We start from the raw sequence: 7,276 nt of genomic DNA on the forward strand, positions 1-7,276 counted from the left end.
GAAAGCACTACAAGAAATTTTATATTCTTACCAAAGTAATTCAATGATATTTTATGCCCCCTTTTTACTCATGTTAAATTTGTAATGTATCATGTTAAGCTCTATGTTCTGTGTGTATTGCTCTCCAGTTGCTCTGATTAATCTGCTGGACCACGTCTTTGAAAAACTAAAAGCAAATTCTTAGTAATTTTTAAAATAATCACAATAATTGTGTATCAATTAGCATTTCTAGGGACTATGTGTAGGACAGTAACAACTGGAAAAGATTTAACTGTCAGCTGTGCACTTGGAGATGCATCTGAGAAAGATGATTTAACTTGTGGCAAAAATTGGCCAAATTATGATGTCTGTAATATGATCTTATATCCTCCACTAACTTCTTTTTTTTTTTTTTTTAAGAATTGCATCTTACATCTGCCTGTTCTTAAAAAGGTTAATTTAAAGTGTTTCGATATCTTGATAAATAATATTTTGTATTGCCCTAAGTGTCAGTTGCCCCATGAGAAATGATTTACACAGATTTTATGCAGCCTATTTTATTATTACTGGAGTTTTATGACTGAACTTTAAATACTAGCGACTGACATTTCCTCTTATCTGTCTGTACTCCTGTGAATAACGTATCAATGATCTTATAATTAGATGTAATGTTAGCAAAGACTGATGGAAGAGGTAGTAAATATATGTAGTGTGGTAGCATCAGCTGAAATTGGTGTACCAGTATAAAGACAGGGTTTAATTGGTATAATGTAAAGACTTGAGGTTTTTTCCATGACACATGGAAATGTAACAAACCATTACATGATTTTACCATCTCAACATAAAGCAGAAAAGGGAAAATTTTGCTTGTTTTATTTAGGAAAATCCCTAATTAATTTTTGCAGGCAAATTTATATAAATAAACTGTGAATGATGCAACCCATAATAGGAAATATCCAATGTATTGCCTTAAAAGTTTGGAAATATATCTCGACAATTACCGGTCTTTTAAACTAAGTAATTGATTTTAGTGTCACTTGGGGAAAAAAATGAAACCCATCAATAAAAAAAGAGAATTCTGCAGCTGTTCCTAACAAATAAATGTAATATGAATTTGCATTTTTGCATAGTTTACTTCAGTAATCAATTTTAATGACTCATAATCTATATCATTATTCAAGAAATGACAAAATCATTGAGTTACTCATAACACTTGCTAATTGTTTTTAAAAATAAATTCTATACATGACTAAGGAAACACCCATTTCCACTTGCTTTATGTTAAATCAACATCTAACCACTCATGGTGATTTCATTCAAAGAAAACAGAAGGAACACATTAGCTGTGTGGTTAAAGAGATTGATGGGCTTCAAACATTTTAACCATGAATGGTTTTTTTCCAACTGTAGAAACGCATGTTTTTAATTTAAATAGCTTCAAGAAAATGAAGATCATTTTATCCAACAAAGCTGTTGTTTCTTGTTCCTTAGAAATTAATTTAATTTTGTTTAATTAAGTAATATTAGGAAAAAGCTCGTTCAGAGAAAATGCAGCTATGAAACAAAAGCATGTGTATGCCATATTAGCTAAGTATTCTGAGACAGACTTTTTGTATCACATTAATAAATTAAAAGAGATCAATGGGGTTTTTACCAATGAATTGAGATCCAGTTTCCTATGCTCATGCATAAGCTGTGCTTTGCAGTTGCCTCTCCACTCTCTGAAGTAAATTTGGGGGAGTGGTGGAGCTCAATGTTATTGAAGAGGCACATTCCTTCCTTTGGACTGCAGGTATTTCGGATGTATGTTGAGAGAGTTTCCGAGCCTGAGCTGTTGGGAGTCACGTAGCAGAACACAGTTAGGAAGAGACCAGTACAATTCCCTGCTTTCATATGAAAAGCTCAGCACAGAAGCTTAAACGATCATCCCAGGAAAGGAACTGCAGTGCTGAGCTTTTGGGGAAAGAGATATGTCAAGAGATCCCAATTCTCCAAATAGTTTTCCACATTTCTAGGTTCCCTTTTCTCCAGCTGCTGTATCTGCATAGGCATGACTTCTGTTTGGGCAGCAAAACGATGTTTGGGTTTTCTTGTTTGTTTGGTTTTTAAGGCGAGAAGCCCAAGAGAACACTAAGAAATTAAATAGATTTTTCTATTTAAAATAAATGTAATTTTGCCTGGCAGGTAGGGAGCTCCTTCTCCTCCTTCCCCTTACACAACCATATTATACAATTTGCCATGACTTTGCTCAATCTCTGTAATTTGCAGCCAGAGAAGTACCCCATATCTCAGGCTGGCATGTGTGGAGGTCACTGAGTATTCTCACCACCTCTCCTTACCTCTTCCAACCCTCCTGCTTGTTATAACAGAATGGGAGTATTTGAAACGGAGGGAGAGAAGGAGTGGATGCCTGTGCTAAGCCCCTGGAACTCTTATGATTGGTTTATGAAATTCCAGTTGCATCTAGATTCCAATCTAGAAGTTATATTTATTATAGAATGCTTTTAAGTATCATTTTACCTAGGTTTCTGGCCACTCCTCTGTTCCCAAAGTGAAAGGCAATACAAAAGAGGTGAAGAATTCAAAGGCAAACCATTGTATTTGCAAGTAGGAATCCACAAAGCCCTTTCTCTTCTTCACGAGCACCTAATGTAATCATCCATATTTTTGAAGGCATAGGCCAAGATTTGAGGAGATCTGCACAGGTCTACAAAACCATAAGGATTTAGATGCCTACACTGGGGGTAAGGTTACATTTACTTTCTGGAGGAGTTATGGGATAAAATACATCAAGATCTTGGACCACCGACCAGAACTGAGGCCTCCCCAGTCCAACTGATTGTCCAAATCATTAAACTACAGAGTCATGTTCCCTCTGGTGCTCTCACTTTCTAGCCCAGTGAATCCTGAATCATTTTCTGCCTAGTGCATGACTTTAACAGAAGTGGAGAATATTTCCATGTCCTGTCAGGCTGTGGGTTAGAGAACTGTTAGCTGGGGAGAAATATGCCTTTGAAACACTTCAGGCAGAGGAGAGAACCTATTTCATACACTTTGGACAAATCTTTATCTGCTGGTTGTGGAATAAAGCCACCCCTCTAAAAGAGAGGGGTGATTGCCTCTGGGTTCAGTGGCAACCTCACCGTTCTGGGGAGCATCAAGTGCTCTTGGAGTGTGACTTAAAGTATCACCTTTAACTGCTCAGTTTTGTTTTACAGAGAGCCTTAGCAATAACATAGGTGCAGAGCTCCTTAGTCTGGGTTATCCTGACTGAAGGAATATTTGGCATGATGAGCATTACAGCTGCAGCAAAATTTGATATAAAAGCATGGAAGTGCCTATGGAATAGAGACATCTCCTCCAGGTAGGCAGCGTTGAAGCAGAGGAGTTTTTAAACTTAACGGCTTAAATTCTTTCCACGTTTCTCTTTAGGAGTCAAGTTGCAGAAATTCTATACGCTGCCTACGTGAAAATCTGGTCCATAGTCACAATAATCAAGTTGAGAGATATGGTAATAGGTTATGAACAGGAAAGAGCAGGGTGCTCACAATCAATCAGGAACAGAAAAGGACCTCCCGCTGGGACTTCCTCACCTCATGATTGCAACTTTCAAATTTCCCTTATCAAAAGATGGGGCATGAGGGCCATATTTACTTCCAAACTTGCATATTTCAGTTCACTTTTGCTGTTTTCCCAGTGTGCCACTTAGGTGTTATTGTGTCAGAGCAAGTGTTTGTTTTTGAAAGTGGAATGTTCAATTGGTAGCTTTAATCAAGACAATGTTTAAGTTGTCCTTTATGTGCAGTTGCTCTGGTTCTGGTTCTGCCCCTCACTTTCTCATGCCATTCTGGAAATGCTCATGAGCTCAGCTGGTTGGTTAGACTTGCTTTGATTCTGTAATTTGGTTTAACACAAGGACTTGATGCCTTGTATTTTTTATACGGATCTGTTTTTTCTTTCGTGGTACTGATTGCCACTGAAATGGTGGAAGTTCTGTGATTGGCTCCCTCTGGAGCAGATACCACAGATGGATCATGGGTCACTGGCCAGAGGGCCCAGACACAGCAGCAAATCCAGTCTCTGCCCACTGCCCATCAACTTTGTACAGCAGCACTGCTTTGCAATCCACCTCAGCTGGCACGAGCAGAGCATGGAGAGGGACCCACACTTGTTTCCAGGCTTACATCTTCCCATTCTGTCGTGCTTGTGTTGCACTGCCAGGTGTAACTCTGGCAGCTGTAAAGAACAGGCATTTTCCTTCACCAAAACTGCCTGTAAAAGCCTCTGTTTCAGTAATGATTTGTTATATATTACAAACACCTGCAGCACGGGAATTAATATCACTAAAGTATAGGGATCAAAGATATTCCACCTTTTTTTTCTTTAATTAAATGATCATTTACTTTTGACAGACCTCAGTGTTTTTGACAAATAGTATTTGAATCTGATTGAAGGTATGGTTACGCCCTTCTAAAAACACTGCAGTCAAAGAATGATATTAGTACTGTGCTGTTTTGAGGAACATGGATTGACTGCTCAGTACTACTGCTAATTATAAATACTGAAATGTATTCAATAATTAATTAAGGTGCTGTTCTCCACTTCACTGCGAGCACTGGCTGCTCTTTCCTGAATAATCAGCATCAAAATATGATCTTTTTGTGTAGTATCAGGTAAATCATAGTACTACATTTAATATATCGAGACAAGGCACAAACTTTTATGACACACTCAGAAAGCAAAGTGATAACTCGGTATGCATTTACACAGGAATGGGAGAATTTTCTGCTTATGCAAGCACTGAATGTGACTGAAGAATAAACCTCAGATTTGCACCACATAGGTGCCCAGTTTCACCTGTTTTCTCCTCCTGCTGCCTCTCTACATGGCTATGTCAGTTTAATTTGCTTTCTTTAGAATTTTTTGTTGACAGTAAAATTAATGTGCAAATTCCCTATCGGTTGTATATATTAATATAATTCCCTCTCAAATACGGCTCATTGAAATTAGCACTGGTAAAAGGTGAGATACATATTCATACAGTTATTTACATAAATCCCATTCAGCTTTCTGCACCCTAAGCTTCAATGCAAAGTATCTACTACCGCAGGTAATTTTAGCACAAGCGAAACTGCACAGAAGTGACGTCTGACTTCCCAAAGATTGGGTGTCTTTTAGCAAATAGATTATTTGGAGAGAAAAAGTTCTGTAAGAAATTGCATTTTGGACATAATTTTTAGACATAAAATCTGCCATCTTTACAACAAAAATATTGAAAATACTGCTTTGTTTCTTTTAAATTTACATAAATTGGGTGTGATGCCTCATTTGTGATACAATGTAAGATAGTGTATTAATATCTTAATAAACTTTTCAATAACAACTATGTTATGAAGCAACTTATAAGACAGAGTACACACTAGATCACAAGGTAACTTTTATAAAAATAAGTATATACTGGGAATTGATTTATTCAGCACACCATTTTTATCAGTTCTAGTGACAAAAATATCTTTAAAATCAGTTGCAATACGTATATTGATCTGCAGATTATTTACTTGGATTATAGAATGCTAACTATAGGAGAAGTCATGAGGTGATTATCTGTATAAGTTTAGGGAATTAAGGCCCCATCTATTCCTTGTAGTGACAGGCATTTGCTACTAAAAATACAAAGTGAAATCTCCTATGTGCAGGTGCAGATTCTCCTGAGCACTGCAGCTCTGTTTGTGTAAGTTTTCCCAGTAAACAGAGGAGCTGCAAGGTCATTAAACAGACAATGGCACATATCTCTCAGAAAATTAGCCCTTACTGGGGAGACTTGCAGCTTTTATATTTCCCTTAGCTTAATGCTGCAACACATGACTTACAGCAGTCTCTATTTTTCACAATTTTCCAGTTAATGAAAGTAATGTTTAAATACTCTAAACTTAGATTATTAACTTGCACAAAATAGAAACAGATGTGTGTCTCTGTATGCCATTAAATTTATGATTTACATAGTATTCCTGAATACAGCTGAGCAGAGGCCAATGATTCTAATTTGCTCTAGATTTACAATAACCTGATCTGGTTTTTGTAAGTACTGAAACACTTTAAACAAAATTAGAAAGCCGTTGTGCTTTGTGTGATTAAAGATGCAATTCTCTTTGGGGTAATGAGAAGAGTTAGAACATGTTTCTTTCTTTATGGATGTTTCTATTATAAACACAAGTACCATATATTATGTATTTTTGTTACTATTTCCTTGGTTTTAATTATAAAATAAACTGATTGAGTCGTACTGGAGTTGCACTGAAACAAGGCCAAAATCTAGCTAAAAAATGCATACAGAGGTTCATAAAAATCCTTAAAATTCTTCTGAGGGCCTTAAGATCTTGTTAGAAAAATACCAGTTCCTCAGAGTTTGCAGAGTCCAAAGCATCTCTGTGATGTAAAACTACACAATTTAAAGAGTTCTTTAAAAAGCTAACACATTTCTCAGCTTATTGTACTGTGTTAATGCTCAAAATCTTACAGGACAAAGCTTCAGCGGATTCACAACATTTTACATCTGGAGGTACAGACTCACTGGATTTAATGGCAGAAACCACAACTGGAGTGAATGTTGTCATTCAAAACGTGGTGTGCATAAGGGCAGAGCCCAAGCTGTGTCGTTGGGACACTAAACCATGAATTTTTTTAAAAAGAGGCAAAGATGAAATTCGATCTGCCAGATATGAGCAAGTGGCATGTGAGAAGAATACCCTGGGTATGAATGTTTAGGGCCTGTTTGAAAGGTTCTGAAAACCTGAATACAGGGCCTATAAGGATGTATGGGTCCAGGGTTAGTTAGAAATGAGGTGTTTCCCAGTTCTAAGCTATGACTCTCTGTGGTCAAAAATGTAGGTCATTTGACATTGTAGTTTGCTTTTCACAGGGAAAGGTGACGTAGCAATGAAGTGTACACAGCTGTTATAATAGGGACTATTTATAATAATTTTTAAAGCTACCTCAACTCTTCTTTGCATATTGCACCCCAAAAATCAAACAGATTTTATCAACTTAAAAGTAATGAACTAGACTTATATTTTATGTAGTACCTGCAATATAATATTATTTCCTATATTATATTATTCATTTGCTATTTTACATAATGCATTGAAGATAATATAGGCTGGATGCTATATATTCATATTTAATCATACTACAATATATGTATTTATATTTATCTTTACCTCTGATGAAATGTTTAACATTATTAATCCTTTCATTATAATTATATATAATTAACTGTCATTAAAAACAGGAGCATTAC

Source organism: Myiozetetes cayanensis, unplaced genomic scaffold, assembly GCF_022539395.1.
Source record: "Myiozetetes cayanensis isolate MyiCay16 unplaced genomic scaffold, myiCay2020 scf12, whole genome shotgun sequence".
Lineage (NCBI taxonomy): Eukaryota > Metazoa > Chordata > Aves > Passeriformes > Tyrannidae > Myiozetetes > Myiozetetes cayanensis.